The following is a 20,355-nucleotide window of genomic DNA, read 5'->3' as shown; positions in this document are numbered from 1 at the left end:
TAGAGCCCCACGGTATGATCGCCGGTGAGGTCACAGATTATATTGAAATTCCAAGGTTCTTCTTCACCTGGTCTTTTCAAAGGAGTGGAGGTCTTTATCTTCCTTTGCTTTCCCGGGCGATTGCTACGTCGAATACTGGAGCGTTTTCATCCATTCGGACGACATGACTTAGCCACCGTAGCTGCTGTCTCTTAATTTGCTGAACTATGTCAATGTCTTAATATATCTCGTACAGCTAATCGTCCCATCGGACCATAAATCTGCCACAGAACCTATCTCTAAAAAATTCGTAACGCAGACTTATCAGATATTGTCATCGTCTGCATTTTTCAATCTCTGTCTGGAAATTGTGAAGGAAATGACAAGATCAAATCGTCTTCCTCCAATCATCTTTGTCCAAGCACATCCAACAGAATTGGACAAAATACAGTCAGAACAACTATAATTGTAGCGATTTGAATTTGCTAAGAGTTTGTAGTTCGAATGAGCTCTTACGGTTCTTTTTGAGTCAGAGGTATCTCGCAGTCGCAAAAGTTCGGGTCGTTGACTGCGCCTGCTAAGCTCACAAGAGGTTCAAAGGTCCAACGCCAGAACGCAAGCTGACATCGAAGAGCCGACTCAACTCCAAACGGATGAAATTGGAGAAAGGTACCCCCCTAGTCAGTTCAACGGCTGTAACAGAGCACCAATACGAATCCAATATGAAAGAAGCTTGAAGCTATTGCTAATGTGGTCGTCTGGGAAGCATTTGCACTTTATTTCCTAGTTTTGAGCTCATATGAATCTGAATATTAAAGACCAACAGTTAAAAGGAAATCAGACAAGCTATGGAGATATATTAATTAACCTGTTTTCCGAATCCCGATCTAGTGTCAATAACCTATCAACCTTTCTATTGAACTCTTCTTTGCTGTTTTGGAAGCAAGGATCATTAAGCTGACTATATTTTCGGTTTCTCAGTCAACAAGGGGAAGAAATATTTGACTCTATAATGGAATATTTGAATAAACGGACCTGATAGTAGATGAAAAGCTGAGACAGACTTCGTGTTAAAAAACATGAAGAAATGTCTACTCCAAACAAGAAAGAAATCGCGTAAATTGTTTCGTTATCTCTCTTGGTGCCGCCATTTAGCCATCGCGAAGCAAAGTTTTGACTCCGTAATAAATTTAATAATAGAATAATATTATGATGTGATATGAGGACTCAGAGTTCAAAACGTATCCGAAGTCCGAAACCGAAGTCTTAGGAAACTTAGTTAACATAATGCAAAGCAGGGAAAGTCTAAACATTTTAGTTGAAATTCCAGAAAGATCTGTGAACCACGTTTGTGAGGTCTACAAATGCCAGACCATAAATTGCTGGGTTAAGAAACATCGGCTTAGCCTCCTATACTATTAGCCTTAACATACGTAAACACTTTACTTCATGTTCTGAGGGACTTCGATGCGGTTTAATCAAGTCAACCAATTGATGAAATATTAAAAAGTTATAAGAAAACTCAAAAAGCAACACTAAGCCATTTATAACGAAAAATTTCCTAAAAAAATAAAATAAGGCAACAAGAAACACGAGTACCATTAGAACCATTAGAATTCCTGATGTTTAATAAAATGAAGCGACACACAAGTAGCATGCAACATAACACATACATACATGCGTAAGCACCTGCTGGATCTAATGTACATCTGTATATGGGTATGAGTTCATAAGTAAATGTCAGCCGACAACACGCTCCAGTGAGCGGCACTTTGAACGCAACCGAACTCTTCGTGCCCACTTCTCAATAACGGTACCAAATTTAAGTAAGGAAGGAAGTACCTGGCAGCAAGAGCTCTAACTTGCTGGTCAAGCCGACCTCTAGAGGGGTATGGTGCACTGATAGCAAGTTAGGCAGACCAAATCATATAGAAAAGCGCTGAGCCATGCCAATAACTAAACACACAAACACACCCTCAAACTCACATGTGTGCTACTACATTTACCGCTACTCATGAGTAGAGTAGAATATGAATTATTTGAAACAATATCCTGTAGAAAATACAATTTCCACATTGTGTGGCAGGCTGGGCAGCAACGGCTGGCCACTACTAGGCTTTGGTTTAAGTTCAAAAAATCTGCAGACAGTCAACGAGAATGCCAAAAACAACAAGAAAGCAGCCGAAAAATAAGTGAAAAAATTACATAGTAAAAATCAGCCAGACAGGTGTGCGCCTCAGCGCACTCAAAAGGCGGGCAGACCGCCTTGCAGCACTTCACTTGGCTTGGCCTGTGCGCCGCCCCTGGGGAGTTTGGGCGAATTTCAGTTTCAGTTTTATCTCGCAATCGTATATTCGGTTTATTGTATTGTACATAGAATATTTTAGAATAACACACGGTCAGGAGGCATCCGGGGGGACCGCGTCGCCTATTCACATATGCAAAATGCTTTTCAGTCCAAAAAATTGCCAAGCAAAGCGGGAATGGGTCACTCACACGCCAGCCAGAGCTGCTAACTGGGATTTTAACGAGCTCTGGTTTTGGCAGTCAGTCAAGTCGTCGTCTGGCAGCAGTACGTTTTCCCCGCGGCCGTGTTTCTTTTTACTACTAATGTACCGTTATGTGTGCACGCTTGTGGGCAGGAAGTTGTGCCCATTTCGGTGTGCGTAAAGTGTCAATGAACGATCAACTGATACATTTCAAATTGTAATAGCCTTTCTCTGACTGCCCCACTCTTCCCCTGCCCCATATGCTCTACGGCTTGAAAAAACCTTGTCTAGCATCAAATATAAATGTTAAATTTACGACGCAGACACCGCATTCGTATTCCATCATGTGTCGGTAAATAAATATTTTGTTGCTGTTGTTGTAGGTTTCAGTGACACTTCCGCATGATATTGTAATTTTGAATGCTTAAATTTGAACTGTTTTAATTTCGGGATTCACTTGACTTAAGGTTGATCTTCAATAGGCATTACAACTGTACCTGGTCGACCTCCTTTTGTTTGGGAAGGTATCGACTGATACTCTTACAGCAAAGTTATGAAGAGTATTAGTGTGATTTCTCACCATTCAATCGAGGAAGTCTGATTTTCCATATACCAGCGTAACGGTATGAAATGAGCGGTTTTTTGTGAAAATGAAACACTAATTTCTCCCAATTTCCGATTTCTGCGTAGAAATCGGAGCGCAAGGGAAGAAGCCAAGCCTGGTAAATACGGCGGTTGGGGTAGCAGCTCCCATACAAGTACTTTGAATGCATCCAGAACAGATTTTGCTTTGTGGACAGGTGCACTGTCGTGTAACAATATTATTTTGCCGTGATTTCTGGCTCACTTTTTATCTGTATTGGTAATCGATCGATGTTGATGGTTGTCCCCGATTAACCCATAAGTTCCTTCACTTAAGATTCTTAAAATAATTCCATTTTTCATCGCCAGTGACAGTTCGTTGCAAAACTGATTTTCTTTCTTTCCTTTGACAGGTGTTTTCCCAGTTTTCTATTTGTGTTTCATTGAATTCGTGTGGCACTCATTTTCCAAAATTTTGTATCTTTCCGATAGCTTTCAAATGATCTGAAATTGTTGGTTGCGCAACATTTAACAAAGCTGTAATTTGCTTTTGACTCAAAGTATCATCTTCATCCAATCCCTTCCTTTGCTAGAAGTTCAAAGTCTTCGTACTTTTTTGGTGGTCTTCTACTTTCTTTATTTCTGACATCAAAGTTATTATCTTTGAACCTCGAAACCATCTTTTGCATATTGCTACTGATAGAGCACGATCACCATCTGCCTCGAATAGCATTTCGATGCAACTCTGTAGCATTTTTCTTCAAATTGAAACAAAAGTAATGCTTTCCGCAAATCATCACTTTTCGGTACAAATTTTGTCAAAAAGATAACTTATAAATTGTATATAAATAGTCTATCAAACATATTAATTAACCTCGAACCCAATGAAAACACATGATGTTGTTTGTTCAATGAATTTAAGGTTAGTGAATATGTTTGATATATGTCATGCCAACCAAACAGAAAGAAATTAAGGCTCATTTGTATATTAACGCTCACATCATACCCGTTCCTGTTTGTCGGTGGTACTATATATGGCATACATTGTTTAACATAGGACTATCCACTTTCTAGATCAAAAGAAAAAGTGCATTGGGCAAAGTAGAAAGCTTGTGCGGCTGTTCTGAACAGAAAATATAATTTAAGACACATTTAGAAACATAGAACTATAATATATAGGGAAGAGGTTAACTGGTTTAATGGTTACTTATAAGTTCCAATGAGATTTTGCAAAAGAAATCCTTTTGGAGCCAACTATTGAATTTTTTCTGGTCTAAATGTGTCAATAAATATCGAATGCAATGTGTAATAATATAAGTTTCCTCTTGGAAAATCTGATAGATCAATAGACAACATTTTGACAGGGTATTCAAGGGATAATGAGGTTGAGCACCCACAAAGTCTACATAACTGTGTACTAAATTTAGATTCCTTCAAAATCCGATAGAAATAAATTCCGTTTAATAAATTATTGGGTAGACGAAAAACTCTGGTATGTATTTCTAATCAAACTTCAACTTATTTTTTTTATGAACTCTAATGGGGCAAATATGTATAATTTTAGTTGACCACTTTTGGCATTTTTCCGCTATTTTTCATAGGCTTCTCTCAAAGCCAACTTTACTCCATTAAGAGAGTTCTGCATTGATCAAAACAAATGATAGCCCGATGGTGCAAGGTCAGTGCTGTAAGGTGGATGCATCAAAACTTCCCAGCCAAGCTCTCCCAGTTTTTGCCGAGTCATCAAAGATGTGTGTAGTCTAACGTTGTCCCGATGGAAGACGAAGTCCCTTTCTGTTGATCAGTTCTGCCTGTTTTTTTTCGATTGCTTGCTTAAATATCATCAGTTGTTGACAGTAGAATGTAGAATCAACCGTTCGACCACGCTGGATGATTCCTTTCCAATCCCACTAAACACTCAGCATAACCTTTCGAGGTGTCAATTCTGTTATTGTTGTGCTACACGAACTGATACAGCTTCATATCCATAAACTTCACAGATTTCATTGGTGGCTTGCGTGGCATTCTTCCCTTTTTTATATAAAAATTTCAAAATATAGCGAATTTCTTCATTATTTTCACACATTTTTGAACAGCTGTAACTTTTTTTCAACTTCCCCGAATTTAATGTATGTAACAATGTGCAACAAAATACGAAAAAGCTTTTTCGACTACCCATTATTTTCATCTCATCTAAAATAAAGCCTCCACCACATAATGCAACTAAACGCAAATGTCTATAAACGCCACAGCAACATAATTAACAGTCATGCTCAGCAACAACAACAATAACGCCAGTCAACATAATAAATAGCTGTAGTTTCTCGCATTATTTATTTGCAGCGATTCATTACTTTTATTGCTACATTGCAACACCTGATAACTTGCCACAAAAATTGTTTAGTATGCGTTATTTGGCATTTATACGCAGCATGTTGCAACGCCGCCAACGTGACACTAACTCAATTTCAAATTGCACGGCATGTGGCAAATGTTGCGTGTCATTAATGTGTGCGCCACAATTATGGTTGCAATGTGGCGGCTGTCAAAATACAGCCAGTCGGCGGAGAAATTACAAAAAATAGCGGCAACAACATTTGCTGCATGCAGCGTGCTGTTGCAACGCAATTGAAAGCTTCAATTTACCACCCATTGTGTGGGTCAGTGTGCAACACAAGCGGCATGTGCATGCGGTGCACGCGTATGTACATATGTGTGAATATGTATGTTATGTGCAGGAATGCGTGCAATTCAGGAAATGCTGCATGCCACTTGCAACAGTTGTGCTGTTGTGATTATTGCTGAGCTTGTTTTGTGGCGAGATGAACTTCGTTTTATTATAAAAATATTTTAATATTGGCATGTTTTCATAGGTGGCAACTTCATTGAATATATTGATTGAAATAATTTTTTCTAACCTATAATAAATAGTTTCAAAAGTTAGTAGTAGTGAACTTTTAAAATATGTTTCTTAAGAAAATATGTGGCAACCACTATCAAAATACCTCTGATACTTCACTAAATTAATGGTTTTGTTCTATTTCACATGAGTGGCCTACCACAAATCTGGACCCAAAAAAAAAAGAAAAATAGAGCTAGTGGCAAATTATCCGTTCAAAAATCTTTTTGTAAAGAGTTTTTTCTAACCAAAAGGTTTTTTCTCATCATCAAAATTTTAAATATTAATTGAGAAATTACATGGCCACCCTGGTTTAGAAAATTTTGGTTTTGCCAAGCTATTTGTTTTAACAAGAATAATCATTTCAATCCCGTAAACAATTTTAATAATTTTCCAATATATGTGGCAACCATATGGCTTCAAGAGTTCTAGTGCAAAAACATTATTAATCTGCTTTACTTAAAGGGTTACGTGGGTTTATGGGTTTAAAAAACTTTACTTATTAAATTCTACAATGCCTCTAGAATATTGTCCTTAATTTTCAAGTTGACCCGAGTAATAATTTCGGAGTTACTGTCTTGAGAACTTGTTCGCTGGAGGCTAGCTAGGCTAAGTGCGTTATCTTTAAACGCGTTTTTCTCGAAACTGTGGTTTGAAGTCGATTGGCAAGATTTCTCGAGAACTACTCAACCGATCTTCATGAGATTACAGGTCTTTGAGATACAATTCCTAAAAACCTGGATGAGGGTATTTTTTTCGCATGCTTCTTTTTCACTTTAGATGATCCTGTAAGGAGTTATCCTACCAACGCGGGCGCATCTTTTTTCCGAGTGGTCACCGGAAATATGTTCGCAATGACCGAGTTTAAAATATTTTTTCCAAAAATATCAGAATTTCTTTGCTAATGGTGTACGTTTGTAACAATAAAATATTTAAATATTTTTTTATAAGAGAAAATTGTTGAAAGAAGGCTGTTTTTTACCCATGTAATCCCTTAAATAAGATATATTTCCTTCAATATGAAAACAGTGGATTTAAGTCATACATTGAAAACTATAGAGGTATTGCAAAACTATCAGTTATGCCTAAACTTTTTGTAGCTATTATTGCCGGCCATATAACTTTTTCGATATTTTTTCTTCTCAGGATGGATTTCGTAAAGGGAAATCCACGTTAACAAATTGACTTGAATTTGTAAATCATGTATCATTGCGTTTTAGTGAACACAAACATACGAATTGTAATATACACTGACTTTAGCAAAGCTTTCGATAAAAGCTCCTGCTATGGTGCATAAATCTGTTCTTCTGTGCTGTCAAACAAGATTTTGGTTGCTTGGTGAATAGAAATGATTTGCCAATGATTCTCAAACAAGAAAAAACGTTAACTTCGGCACCACCGAAGCTGATATACCCTTCACAGGTGCATTTCTTTTAGTAACTATGTGTTCAGTTTGTATGGAAGCTATATGCTATAGAAATCCGATCTGAACAATTTTTTCGGAGATTACATATATTACTATAAGCAGTAATCCATGCCAAATTTCGTGAAGATACCAAGTCAAATGCAAAAGTTTTCCATACAAGAACTTTTTCCGATCGTTCAGTTTGTATGGCAGCTATATGTTATAGTGGTCCGATATCCGCAGTTCCGACAAATGAGCAGCTTCTTGAAGAGAAAATGACGTTTACAAAATTTCAAAACGATATCATAAAAACTGACGTACTAGTTCGTATATATACAGACAGACGGACGGACGGGCGGACAGACGAACAGACGGACATGGCTAAATCGATTCAGTTCAACATACTGATCATTTATATATACACTTTATAGGGTCTCCGACGCTTCCTTCTTGGTGTTACAAACTTCGTGACAAACTTAATATACCCTGTTCAGGGTATAAATATAGATTATAAGGAGACTTTTAAGAAGTTAATTATTTAACACTAGGCATGCATTTAGGAAAATATATGTAAAATTATTAGAGATTTTCATAGACGTGGAATTAATGTCTTTCTTCAATTTTAATGAAATATGAGATGTACGTTACCACATAGCTTCAAATATAAATTTTGATGTATGCAGTGTTGCCACCATACATATACTCGTATATATAATTATTATAAGGACTAATTAGAAGTTCGCAATATAGTGTATGAATATTTATAAAAATATTTTTAAAATTTAGTTACCAAATAAAATAGAAATTAGATGGTTACCAGATTTCTACGGCGAAACTATAATTTATTAGTCGAAAATACTAAATATATATTTCTGTTTATAGAGTTCACCATGTATTTAGAAAAATATAGTTAAAATCTTTAGCGAAAAATTGTGAAGTTGCCAGATTTCAATAGTTTTGAAGTAAATACTATTTTTGGCAAAACTTAAAAATTTCATTAAAAATTTGATATATGAAAAATATTTAAGGTCAAATATGTGATAGGTGTTGCCACAGTGTTCAATACACAAATTCTGCTTCCAATCAACAAAAAATAATAATGAAAGCTAAATTTTAAAGTCACTTGGCAATTTTTCAGTGATTTTCATTAGCAGATTTTCTATGACTGAAAATTCTCGTACTGGTGTCTGAGGCTAACGGTACATGCAAAATTTGCATAAACACAAAGCACTCGAATTGGCAATATGAAGCATTAGAAATTTTCAATTTTGGATGCTTCAATAATTTTTTACTTCAATCAATGGTGGATATGTAAATGCATGGATATATGTACTAGAACATACATACATATGTATAATTTATATGAGTGAAACTTCTTCTACCTGCTGAACATATTCACATTCATAATTTTAGTAAAAAAAAATTGAATTTTTTCAGACACAACCACAGTCACATCCATTTGCTTTGCCAATGAGTGCTCACCTCACCGAAAATTCCAGGCGGAAAAGAGAGAAGTAATCGCAAAGCAATCGCCTGCCGAGGTGAGGGGGTGTGGCGAAAAATCATCAGTGGCGCACAGTCAATATTTTGCATTTGATAAATGGAAATAATCAACGCGCTTGTGCGTAGGTGTGATTACATGTGTGTGTGTGTGTGTGTGTCGCTGTGTTCCTGAATATGCATGAGGCATACACACATGCCGCAGCTGGTTGTGGATGTGGCATATTTGTTATTAGATATGCAGATAGCGAACAAACTGTTGACAAAACGATATTTTTTGTGCCACGAACGTTTGCTGTTGTTGCTTTTTATGCTTTTTGTAAGCAAACTTATCGCTGAAAGTCACGTATAGGTAAGGAGAGATGATTGCACACGCCTGTGTGGATGTACATATGTTTGCTAAAAAATAGTCAATAATTCTACTTACCCACACACACTCACACATGCATTTTAGCTGCAAATACATTTGATTAGCAATTCCAATTCTTGCAATTTACCATTTGCCATGTAATATTTGCGTTTTGTGGACACCACCCAGTTTTTGCAGCTTCAGCGAATTTTCCCGTTATTTTTCGTTTTTTTTTTGTTGTAATATATATGAGTATATTAAAATATCCACATATACATATGCACTATATATTTATATACAAGAAATGATACCGTAAGTATATTTTATTGGCATGTGGCATGATAGTAATATATAGTAGAGCAGGGTCCCATAATATATATGTGTAAATACTTATGAGAAGTCGACATAACTCTGCTACAAAACAGGTTCTTAAAAACTCTTTCTCTGCCTAAGCTCTAGAGAGTGGTCATTTGCTCAATTTCAGACCTTTTATTATACTTATCTGTTGAGCTGATGAAGAAGAGCTCTCACAATCTTAACCGTATCATTACACCAAAGCTCGTTCAGCTGTCTCAACAGTTCAGAAGAACTCCACTCCACTGGTATTTTAAATGTATGGTATATAGTCCAACTCTATATAAGCGGTTATCCATTTCGAGGTTCCCTACTTAAACAAAAAAACAGAGAAACTTCAAATTTATTTTTCCATGACTATCTCTTTCAAATGTTGGCCGCGGCTACGTCTTAGATAAGTCAAAGTTTCGATGACTCATTCGAACATTTCGATTGGTAACTGGCGAGTGGCCTCAATCGAAGTAGGATTGTCCGCTTAGACTTTAGAATTTACATATCCCCACAGGAAAAAGTCTAACGGCATGATATCACACGATCTTGGTGGTCAATCGACCGACCCAAAACGTGAAATTATCTGCTCACTGAAGTGTTCTCTCAATAAAACTATTGTTTTGTTGAAACCAAATGTCGCCGAAGTCATGAGCTTCAATTTCAGGCATCGATGATTCTACCGGCTTACAAACCACACCAAACCGTTGTTTTTCTGGATGAAATGGCAGCTCTTGAATCTTTTCAGGCTGCTCTTCGTCCCAAATGCAGAAATTTTGTTTGTTTACATACCCATTGAGCCAGAAATGGGCCTCATCGCTTAGCTCGAAAATTTCAGATCTTCTTATATCCACTATATATCCGATATATCTTCTCCTTGTATGCCGTTATTTATTTTAACTTTGTCTATGTTTCTGAAAGACATTTTATATGGAAGCGAAACATGACAGGTTCGAACTCTACAACACAGAAACTCTAAGTAGTAACAAGTGTCTAAGAATAATCTGTAGAATATTCTACACGAAACTATAAAGAATCAGGCGCTATGGAGTTTTCGAAAGATGAACTCGTACTGAAGAAAAAAATTCAGAAAGTGTTGCTGAAAAGGCTATACTTTGAAGAAGATTCCAAACAACATCACCAAGGACCATGGAAAAAGTCGGTATTGTATGAATCAATCAATGCAAAAATCACGTGGGACGGCAAGGACTCACAACAGAGACCACAGACTTCAGTCATGTAAGATGTTGCAATTTTGAAGAAGTCTTGGGCTCCTGAGGGGAATATCAAAATAAAACAATTTATAGAACCAGATATCGACATCTCAAGTATGAAATACTAGACAAACTTTTCATACCTTATTCATTCTCGAATCTTGCTATGAGCTCAATGATCCGTACAACTTTTTTTTAGAACCTCCGAGTTTCCAAAATTTTTATAGTCTCGGTTGACTTAGTTACTGCAAAGGCAACGTAGGTAAGATACACGAGCTTTTTTGAAAATTTGTGGTCCATCCGCTAAATTTGAAGTTCGGTTCTCTTTGAAGATTTTTTTTTGTAAAGTCTGATAAGAAGCTAATGAATAGTTCCGATATGTTTGAGATCATATTGGCAGACGATGCCTTCTTCACAAACTGACCTGAATAAACTTAAGTATATATTGGTTTGACTAGATGGAAGCCGATTTGTGCAAATATTCACTCTGATTTTCACAACTTAGCTGGAACTCTTTATGTGGAAGATAAGGAAGAATGCTGCCAAGCCGTAGGCGTCCGCGATAAATTCGCCGAGTGTGTCTGAGGCGGAACGCAAATTAGTCGACATCGTTCCATTTCTTTAATGATATAGGACTACTCTGGATATATTTATTATAATATTTCAGTAAAGCCTACTTAAGGAGCAGGCGTTTGCTTGGATCCTATTTGATCATTTGAACCGATTTATATTTTTCTTGTCAATTCCTAAGTTATTATTACATTGCAATGGCAGAAATCGAGTCTTATATAAATTGTGTTTGTTTCTGGGTAACCGCAAAACACAGGTTTGATATGATCATACATCCGATACGAAGTAGGTCGAAATTGATCCAGATCAGATTCCGTGTTTTCTTGGAAATAACTCTTCCAATAACGATTGAAGAAGAAGAAGAGTTCCTCTACCCGTAATCATTTTTCGTACTCGAAAATTTTGCTAGTTAACATCGTCGTCGTGAGGAAATATGCTGCGTCAGAGCACCTAAGTAGACCATCATCTGTAAAATGTACCAGTTAATACGCCTACAAGCTCACTAAGAAAAAAGTCCAATCGTATATAACATCACTATGCTCTTAGCTGTCAGAAGCAGTTTCCTCCTCCACACCTCACACACTACTAGTACATACACTTTGCCTTAAAATAAAAACATTTGTGATCCTTGTGTGCGCGCCTGTAGGTATGCAAAAGAAATTAATTGCACATAGTTGAACATCATTTCTTCCATTTTTTCACATTTTCCTCTGCTTGTGATTTTTTATGTAGCTGCTATTTATGCATTTCCTTGACGGCTGTGTCCAGCGACCATCTTTTTTTCTGCTTTTGCCGCTTCGCAAGTCACGCCTGTGGCATCTTCCACCATGCCACATGCATGTCAACGTGTGTGTGCGCATCCGCAGTGCACCTCCATGTGGGGGCCATGTACACATGTAGAAAGAAAGGCGAATGCTGCGCCTTTGCATTCTTTGCTTTATATTTTTAGAAATTTGTGTGGTGGTGTGTACATGTGTGTGTGTGAGTTTGAGTGATTCGAATGCTTGACCGGCCGGCTGTGTAGCGGCAATAATTCGATTAATTTGCCAGCCTTGCTTTTATGCTACATTTTCTTCTAATGCATTTATCTACTCATACAAGTACATTTGTATATATAATATATGTGTGTAACTGTAAATGTGGACATACAATTAAAATCCTTTACCGGCTCGGTTTTTCCACGAAGGCATTTTTTTCGAGCTCCATTTCAGTATTTTCTTGTTTTCATGCAAGAAAAAAAGTAAGCACAGCGGTGTTCATTGTGGGACTGAAATCTTTATTTAGACTATAAACTACTATTCGTTAAAGAAGGGAAATATCCTTGCCAAGATCTGACGATTATCTTTGTTTTACCGAGAAACGGTCTCCTCGGCCGAAATTTTTCACAAAAAATAAGCTGGGGCAAAAAGATTTCGATGCTGACGTTTTTGAGATAGTCTGATGTGCGGCAAAGGCACCAGGCGATGATGACGCCCACATGGTATCCGCAGTGTGCAAAGAACGGGTCCCAGCATCCGACGCAACTCTGCGTAGAACAACAGCCCAGAAATAGCCACGCTCAGAAAACTTTGTCACTCAGCCAGACGTCATCTACAGCGTACCAGAGTAGCGTAAACGAAATTGAGCTCAGCGAAACGTTAAAAGACCACCTGAGCTTACTTTACACCCGCAACTGAAGCTTTTGGAAGTAATATTGGATTCCAAGTTAAAATTTAAGGAACACTTGGCGTATACTACCGACAAAGTAAACATAATATTTAATGCTCTATCGAGAATGATGGCCCATAGAAGATGCGTGCGTTCCAGCCGGCGATTTTTAATAGCAAAAGCAATGAGTTCCAAGATATTGTATGCAGAACCAATATGGATATAGATACTGTACATAAAATCCTATGAAAGATCAATAAATGCAGTGCATAGGTTTTCTGTGTTCCCAGTAATAAGTGATTTCCGAACAATATTAAGCGATGCTGCTGAAGTACTAGCCAGCATGCCGCCTATTGACATCCAGGGAGACGAATTCACGCGACTATATCGGCTATCAGAGCCTTACAATGCGACAGCAGCTGTGGCAAACCTCATGCAAAAGAGGATGGACCCATAGACTATCCCAAACATTCATTCATGGATGGACAGACGACATGGGGACCTGAATTTCCATCTAACCCAAATACTGAGTGACCATGGATGCTTCAGAAAGTATTTGTTCCAAATTAATCATGACGTTAGTCCGTATTGTTCAACGAATTGTTATACTACATATTTTATTGATGTATTAACTGATATACTTGTATATTAGACGTAGTCTTGGTCATTGTTCCCTAAAAATAGTATATTCAGTTTAGTTGGAAGAAAATGTTGGAGTACGCGAACTAGTTTCACAATTCTTGAGAAATAGATCTAAAATTACACACGTTCTTCTCTCCACTGCTGCTCATTTGTCCGAGCTGCCGATATATCGGATCAAACGAGATATATGAACTATAATTCAATATAGGAGCACGACGACAATGGATATAGATAGATGAGGCTTTAAGATCGCTCACTGACCGCACTCGTCTGGGTGCATGATCAAAGCGGAATCGCTGGAAACTGCAAAGCTGATGAGCTCGTAAGAAAGGGCACCTCGGATTCGGAACAAGTTGGGTATCCGATGTCCACCTTCGTTATAGCGCTGAAAATAGCTTAGCTGGCGATATTTCTTTGCAAAACGCCATCAAAAGGGATCTCTCGTCCGAGGCTGTTTTCTTCTTTTCATTGAAGGCGTTTCTTACATGGGGAGTCCCATGTGGAGGGATGTTTCCCCTTCTCACTTTAGCTGGCCTTCAAGCGGAATTGCTACTTCGCTCTGTGTAGACAATTGAAAATTAAAGTTTTCTCTCCACGAACAAAGAACAAAATCTTCAAATTACTCATCATCCTCGTCCTGCTATATAGTGCCGAGGCATGGACGATGAGAATATCTGATGAGTCGACTTTACGAGTTTTCGAGAGAAATGTTTTGTGGAAGATTTATTGTTTCTTGAATATCGCATTCGATGGAACAATGAGCTATACGACACGTAGGGTGACCTTGAGCAGAGAAAGATGAAGACCTCCACTAAGGCCAAAAAGTTTGCAGATATTAATTATCGGAGTTGTATGCCGGAAGGCATAGTTTTCAGATAAAAACACCCTGACACTTTCTCCTCCATTATCCAGCTGAGGTTGAAACATCTCGGCAGTCATATTTTCAGCGAAACTGACGAAATCGCCGGAATTGATATCAGCCGCCTTCAAAAATTTGAAACAGACCCAAGGCGATTTCACGATTTTTTAGGATATTTTCGAACAATATAAAGTAGTATTTAGGTATCACAATGGACTGGTGTTCTCAACTGTTTATAGATTGACTTCGTAACCTAATGATATGAGGATGATACTTAAAGTGTATCTCAGCAATAACAAGGAAAGTGAAAACGGTAAAGAGACCCTTCCTGATTATAAATATAATATATCCGAACACAGGGACTGACCAAATTGCCTTTGTCGACTTTCCTTTCTCCGACTTTAAAGCTATATATCACCAATGGATCGGAATACTTTCGTATTTTGGAAGAGCTCTTTCAAGTAAGACGAGCTGGAAACAGTCCATCACTGTTCCCTCGCAAGTTCACATTTCGATTGGAAAAAGTTCTCTGGTCTTTCCTATCTTTCAGCTTTCATATCGGCGGCACTCAAAGAAATTGTTGGCAATACTTTTAATCTCGCCATACAAATTCCTCCCTCCTCCTCCTGAAATTACTCTATTTTTTATCGCAGCAGAAAACTGTTCCAGTAAACAAGCCTCGTACACGCCTACTATCCACCATTTTCAGTTTTATTGGAAGAATCGATTTTTTTTTTTTTCAAAATGTCCAAAGCATTCGTGCCACATCGCTTCCTCTCATGCAGCATCATCCTTCTGCGTATTTTTTCACCAAGTAACGGTACATATTTGCTTTGTTGTTGTTGCAACATGCATTCATTGTTTTTTACAGAGTTATCAATGCTGCAAATGCACACACACACATTCACACATTTATGTTGCACGGTTGTTGTTTTAGCTTTTGGGCGAGCATGCTTTCACACACGCATACACACAACTGGTTAAGCATTGTATTTGTAGGCGTATATGCATCCGTGCCAATTATTGGCTGTGCATGGTGGTACCGTTATGTTTTCTTATTTTCTTTGCAATTGCTTTATCACTTCTGTTCTATGCAAAGCGTTGCACCCTTCAACGTGGTGTCTCCCCCAACCTCCACCTGCTTTGCAACCACTTGCACCATTGCAAAAAACTCGCATAACTACCGATTTTTCTCGATTCCAATTTTTTCTGCACTTCCTCACTTCGCTTCCTCCTCCTCCACATTTGCTATCGCTCTTTGGTGGCTGCTTGGCGTTTTGGTGCAACGCTGGTGACCAGCATGGTGGTCATCATTCATCAAAGTGAAATGTTGATTTAGTGCCTTGTCATTTGTTGTGTGACAGTTGTTGTTGTTGCTTTTATGTTTTTCGTATTTTGCAGTGCCTCCAATGTTGCTCTAGCGCTCGTGTGCCGTGTTCATGCAGCAAAGAGTGGACTAAATTTTTGTTGTTGCTTTGGAATAGCTTTCATTTGTTCTTGCAGCTGATGCAAATTTCATACATGCCCCAATGTCAGCACTGGTCTGCAAACATACAGTACCCCTCACGCCCATTAGCCTATTTGTTATTTGGCTGAGATGAAGGTTGGGCACTGCGTACTATTGACCAGTTGCTGGGACCAGGCGAAAAGTACCTATAGAAACTATTTCATAATTTCTTATACCCAAGACTATGGCAAGATCGCATATAGGGTTACTATAAAAAGATTAACTGCAAATCAAAAGTAGATGCTACAATATTTGATCAGCCTTCTTTCAGCATGACTTCTTTGGAGTAAAGTGTTTAAGACAAATTAACAGAGAATCGAGAGTTAATAGTTCAATGTTGGATCAGCCTTTCGTATTACATCTAGTTGAAAAAATTCCTCGTTGATTTTGGAAGACAAGTAAAATAGTTTGAGCATACTTTAATTGGTGTTAAATTTTCAGGAAACATCTCCTGAATCTTACTTGTTCCAGCTTGTATCAGAGTTATAATAAACTTGTGAAGTCAACCGTATGCTTCTTTTGTAACTAAAACTTCGTACAATTTCAGAAGCTAGGAAGAAGGACTCGGTATAAAAATGCATTTAATCTAAGTGAACTAAAAAATTTAGTTAAGAGAAGTGATATGGAGTTCAAACGTCGTAATGGATCTTAATTGACTAAACTCTATTCTTTTTCAATTAATTGAAACTGATTAAACTTCACAAAATTGGATGGTTTCCCGCTTTGTAATATTTTTCCATTAAATCTTCTTCTTCTTTATTGGAGTAGACATTGCTTACGCGGTTATCGCCGACTTTACAACAGCGCGCCAGTTGTTCTACCTTTTCGCAATTTGGTGCCAATTGAAAATGTAGCCAGGTCCTTCTTCACCTGGTCTTTCAATTGAAGTGGAGCTCTTTCTCTTTCTCTGGTTCCCTCTGCGGGCACTGCGTTGGATTATTTTCATCCATTTGCCAAAGTAGTCGCTGTCTCTTAATCCGCTGAACTATGTCAATGCCGTTGAATATCTCTTACAGCTCATCATTCCATCGACTGCGGTATTCACCGTTGCCAATGCGCAAAGGATCATAAATCGTCCGCAGAACCTTTCTATCAAAAAATCAGATTTTTACATATTGAAGATTTGGACTGACAACTGGCTTTTTTGAATCCCTAAGCGATCAGGTTACAAAACTCCTATTTTTGTGTGAACAAAGTTTCTAAAAATTTTGTAATAGAGTATGTTTGATAGCTCAACCAAGGTCTCTAATTATTTTGTGGATAGAAAAAAGCCAGCTAGTAAGCGAATGTTACTCTAAAATATAATACAATACTATACCTATAGAAGTATACCAGAAATCCGTTCAGTTTACAATATGAAAGTTCTGTACAATATTCTTCAAGGATGAATTGTTTTGAACGCCATCTAATTTGTTTTAGAATTTTTCGTTGTTAGGGTTACTGGCTGGAAAGACTATCAGTTCGCAATAAAATGCACCTGATCTGATTGCCAGGTCCCAAAGGCCGGTAATAAGCTGGCTGACGAGCTTGCCCGTTTTGACGTTGCTTTCAGGATGGTAGGATTGCAGCATGGCAGCATTGTAATTAGTACCCATACCACAAAATAGCTACTCTGCAAGGAGGAGAGAGGGGTTAGGGAAGAGTATTAGCAAAAACTCACAGGCATGCACCAGTCAAAGTTGATAATGGATAGTTACAACCTAACTAGGTTTAAAAGCATAATCAACCTCTCGAGAGCCTGCTTGTGGTATTTTACTAGGTACTTTAGGCTCAAGAAGCAGCTGTTCAACATGAGAATAGCCTCTGTGAAGAAAAACAGTTTTGCGACACAAAGCCGAAAACTCCCGACCACCTGATTCTAGAGCACATAAAAGTTTGTAGACGGTGGATCAAGGTCCTGGAACCAACGTATCCGAATAGGGATTACATCGCCTCAATGGAACTCAGCTAGATATTGGTATTTGTCAGAGTTGCCATAACAAGCATATTTTATTTATTATACCCTGAACAGGGTATATGAAGTTTGTCACGAAGTTTGTAACACCCAGAAGTAAGCGTCGGATACCATATAAAGTGTATATATAAATGATCAAATGTCGAGCTGAGTGAAAAAGGTTGATTTAAAAATGTCCGTCTGTCCATCCGTTGTCTCTCTGAAATGGAAACTGTATATATACGAACTAAATCCATTGGAAACAATTTTTAAGATAAAAATAATATCGTTTTGAAATATTGCAAACGTCATTTACTCTTCAAGAAGCTGCTTATTTGTCGGAACGACCGATATCGGACCACTATAACATATAGCTGTCATACAAACTGAACGATCGGAATCAAGTTCTTGTATGGAAAACTTTCACATTTGACAAGATATATTCACGAAATTTAGTAGAGATCATTTTCTAAGACAACAATGTAATATCCGAAGCTACCATATAAACTGAGCACATAGTTACTAACAGAAATGCACCTGTGAAAGGTATTTAGCTTCAGTGCAACCGAAGTTAACGTTTTTTCTTGTTTTTTACATACTATTGGAGAACTGTAACTACAGCTTCAGAGAAGTTTTCAAAGATTCAAAATTTTTATCAGTCGTAGGGTTGCTTCCACGCAAGTAAGTTCGAATAAAATTTTACAGCAGTTAAGTAAAGAATTCTGAAGAAAAAACTTTAGTTGGGTACAAAAGTATTTCACTGGTTCCAAAATTTGTTTACTCACCTTGCATATTGTGATCTTCTCCCCACTTTATGACACAGTTCTTAATGGTCACCTGACCACCCCATTTTCCAGCAGTCAGCAGCTTTCTAATGCCTTGGCACGTCGTTCGGCTTTTCTTTGCTGCACACTTTTTCCACTTTTATTACTTTGCATTCTTCGCCAGTTTTTGTTGCTTTTTTTTGGCTTTGTTGCTTTTGGCCGGCCTTTCATTTGCACTTTTTGATGAATCGACGAGCGCTCTGCCGGTTGCTGGCCGTTTGCATTTTTTCCTACACTTTTGGCTTACACACACAGGAGGGCGCTTATATCGACTTCGACCCCCCACATACGAGATTCACCCGATCATCGGCAGCCAAGTGTTTGTTGCACATTTGTTGGTTGCTGCGAATTCGCTCCATTTGTTTGCTTATCCTTTGTGCGCTGTAAATTTTGTGTTCACTGCTGTTGTTGTCGTTTTGTTTTTTGTTTTTATTATTGTATTGGGTGTTGCACAAACAATTTTTTCCAAGCGCATTCGACGTATTTCGTTTGTTGCCTCGGCCAATGTGTGTGTCTCCCTTCTATAACATTTTTCGCACGTTTTTTGTTGTTGCAGCGCTGCACCTCCCTCATAACTGTTCTTTTGATTAGTCAACATTTAAAAATCTGCTTCGCTGCGCTTTGTTTTTGTTGCAACAAAATTTTTTCATCCGCGTTGAGCGACCAATAAAAACGCTTTGCGTGGCCCCTCAGCGCCACACCGCTGCCCGGCGCCCCAGCTGGAGGTGTGGCATGCCGATTGCATCCAATTCGCTGTGCAATTCGTTCCAATTATCTCTGAAATTAGTATGATTTTTGATTGTTGTATTGTCATCATTGATTGACTGATTTTGTTTTGCGATTTTACGTTGCACAGTTCCAGCTCCTCTGCTCGCGTTGTCAAGCGGGTTGGGGCATATGTGATGGTGGCAAAGTTGCTTATACCTCCTAGATGCGCTTTGAGTCCAACTTGATGGAGTGTACTTGAATATAGCAGAGTTGTATTTGCATATATGTGTTGATGTGTGTGTGTTCGTGTGCGCTACCATTTCAGTTGTCCATCTACGCTCCTCCACTAAGACTCTTAATTGCATAGAAACCAATCAGCTTCATTTTCTCGAAATACTTCAATCCATATTGCTCTGTATGCTGATTTGATTTTTCGTTCACCAAAAGAAGCGCTCATATTCTTGTAAGTATGTGTATGTGTGAATGTATGCGTGTGTGTAAAAGCTCATAGAATGATGCTTCAAGCCCTGGGGCTCTTGTCATTGCACGATTTTTTAATTAAACCGAATTGCCTCGCAGCAACTACACCAACAACTACCTTAATGATAAATGAAAGCAGCGAAGAAGCTTGTCTAATTTCTGAATGGAAGCTTCAGAATTTAAAATTTAAGGTAATCATATTTCTTAGAGCTAATTAGTGGCCGTCAGTTGAATATGACAACTGATTAGACGTCATAGACGTTCAAAGTATTAAATTTAAAAGTTTTTGTTGGAAAATTATTTTAGAAATTTGGTAATCGGGCTAAAACGGGTCAAAAGTACGATTTTTGTATTATAATTTCTCCCTTGTTTAAAAATAGGTCTCAGTTTCGACGATCGCCTATTCATTCGAAAAAAATTTCTTCC

The sequence above is a fragment of the Bactrocera neohumeralis genome, chromosome 5 (genome assembly GCF_024586455.1).
Source record: "Bactrocera neohumeralis isolate Rockhampton chromosome 5, APGP_CSIRO_Bneo_wtdbg2-racon-allhic-juicebox.fasta_v2, whole genome shotgun sequence".
Lineage (NCBI taxonomy): Eukaryota > Metazoa > Arthropoda > Insecta > Diptera > Tephritidae > Bactrocera > Bactrocera neohumeralis.
Note: the sequence above shows the minus strand (reverse complement) of the source record.